Below are 2,707 nucleotides of genomic sequence, written 5' to 3'. Positions count from 1 at the left end.
AAAAAAAAAAAAAAATAAACCAAATAAGCCAAAACTGAGATAATTTGTCTCTGGCAGACTTGCCCTACCAGAAATATAAAGAAGGATCCTTTAGAATAAAATGAAAGGAAATAAGACTCAAATATATGAAGAAATACAGAGCACCAGTAAAGGTAAATACACGGGTAATAGAAAAGGATAAATGTATTTTGGTTTATAACTCTTTTCCTATACAATTGAAAAAGCAAAAGCAAGTGCACTAAGAAATAATTTTAACACTGTTGATGGACTTAACAATGTATGAGGATATATATGACAATACTGTGAAGGAAGAGGAAGGAGGGAACAGAGCAATGCAAGAGCTTTTGAAATAGAAATTTCATTGATATTCATCTGATTTAAGATGCTAATTTGTAATCTCTAGAACAACCACTATGAAATAACTCAGAAAACAGACAGTAAAAGAAATAAGGGAATTAAAAAGGTATACTAAAGAATAACACAAAAGAAAACAATAATGGAGGACTAAGGAGGAAAAAGCTTAAGACAGAAAACAAATGGCAAAGTAGCAGACTTAGATCCTGTATTATCAGTAATCTTACTAAGTGTAAAAGAACTAAACATGCTAACCAAAAAACAAGAGACCAGCAGATTGGATTTTAAAACATCATCTGACCAGGTGCAGTGGCTCATGCCTATAATCCAAGCACTTTGGGAGGCTGAGGTGGAAGGATTGTTTGTGGCCAGGAACTTGAGATCAGCCTGGGCAACACAGTCAGACTCCCATCTTTACAAAATATTTTAAAATTAGCCAGGCTTAGTGGTGTGTGCTTGTAGTTCTAGTTATTTGACAGGCTGAGGCAGGAGAATCACTTGAGCCCAGGAGTTTGATTACACCACTGCTCTCCAGCCTGGCCACATTTTGAGACCCTGTCTCTTAAAAAAAAAAACCCCAAAACATCATCCAACCATATTATATAGACATGTATGTGCATAAGAGACATACCTTAAATTCAAAAACACAAATAAGTTAAAAATGAAAGCATGGAAAAAGAAAAACCATGGAAACAGTACCCACAAGAATGTTGGAGTGGCTGTACTGTATCTCTATCAGTCAAAATAGATTTTAAGACAAAAATTGTTACTAGAGACAGGAAAGGATATTTTATAATGATGAAAATGTGACTCTATTACAAATACAAAGCAACAAATGTCAGAGTGCAATTGACAAAACTAAAGGGAGAAATAGGCAATTTGACAATAGCCAGTTGGGGGAGATGCCTGTAATACACCTTCAATAATCAATGGAAATAAAGGAATGAAAGAGGGGACATTGCTACCAGCCTTACAATGTTTAAAAAATACTATAATACTATGAACAATTGTATGCCAACAAATGAGATAAGCTAGATGAAATTAACACATTCCAAGGAAAATACAAGCTACCAAAACTGGTTTAAGAAAGTCTGAATAGACCTAGAACAAGGAAAGATATTAAATTAATAATTAAAAATTTCCTACAAGGAAAAGCCCAGGCCCAGTGGCTTCACTGGTCATTTCTGTCAGACACTTAAAGAATAACATCAAATTTTTCAAATTCTTCCAAAAGTACAAAAGGAGGAAGCACTACAAAGTCAATATTAGACTGATAACAAAATCAGACAGAGATATCACAGGAAAGGAAACCACACAGCAGTATTCCTTATGAAACAGATACTAAAATTCTCAACAAGATATTGCAGACCGGGCCCAGTGGTTCACACCTGTAATCATAGCACTCTGGGAGACCAAGGTGGAAGGATCCCTTGAGCTTAGGAGTTCAAGACCAGCCTGAACAAGAGCAAGACCACATCTCTACTAAAAATAGAAAAACTAGCTGGGTATTCTGGTGGGCACCTGTAGTTCTAGTTACTAACACAAGAATATCGCTTGAGCCCAAGAGTTCAAGGTTGCTGTGAGCTATGATGTCACCACGGCACTCTATCCAGGAGGATGGAGTGTGACTCTGTCTCAAATAAACCCCCCAAAACAAAAACCAAAAAAGTAGCAAACTGAATTTAGCAATATACAAAAAGTATTATACACTGAAAGCACAGGCAACAAAAGTCAACATGGGTAAACTGGACTGTATCAGAATTTAAAACTTCTGGGCATCAAAAGTCACAGTCAACAGCACAGAAAGGCAACCTGCAGCATGCCAGGGCTGGGGGAAGTATTTGCAAATCATATGTCTGATAAGGGGCTAATATCCATATTAAAGAACGTTTACAACAATTTTTTTAAAAACTGATTTTAAAATGGGCAAAGGACTTGGATAGACATTTCATTAAAGAAGATATAAAAATGGGTGATACAAATACATGAAAAGATGTTCAACATCACTAATTAAGGAAACGCAAAAACCATAATAAAATACTTCCTTGTACCCATTAGGATAACTACTATCAGAAAAAGAAAAAGGAGGAGGAGGGAAGGGGGGAGGGAGGAGGAAGGAATAAGAAGAAGAAGGGGGGTCTCACTTCAGCAGCACATATACTAAAATTGGAACAATATAGAGAAGATTAGCATGGCCTCTGTGCAAGGATGATATGCAAACTCATGAAGCAGTCCATATTTTTTGTTAACCAGTTTGATGAAAATATTTCAAATTATATATAAAACCAGCACCAAGTACCCCATGATTGCATTAACATGCACAGCTATGATTTAATAAAAAAAAAAAAAAAAA

General features: G+C 35.7%; 1 non-coding gene across 1 annotated transcript; it reads left to right on the top strand.

Moving 5' to 3' along the window:
* The first annotated feature begins 2,491 nt into the window (after window positions 1–2,491).
* On the top strand, window positions 2,492–2,597 carry LOC111727320. Its single transcript, XR_002774890.1, has one exon. It is a non-coding gene; the product is annotated as a U6 spliceosomal RNA (small nuclear RNA).
* The last annotated feature ends 110 nt before the right edge of the window (window positions 2,598–2,707 follow it).

Source organism: Otolemur garnettii, unplaced genomic scaffold, assembly GCF_000181295.1.
Source record: "Otolemur garnettii isolate 467f Iridium unplaced genomic scaffold, OtoGar3 scaffold00003, whole genome shotgun sequence".
NCBI lineage: Eukaryota > Metazoa > Chordata > Mammalia > Primates > Galagidae > Otolemur > Otolemur garnettii.
The sequence above is the reverse complement of the archived record's forward strand: the minus strand, read 5'-3'. Positions and strand labels throughout refer to the sequence as shown.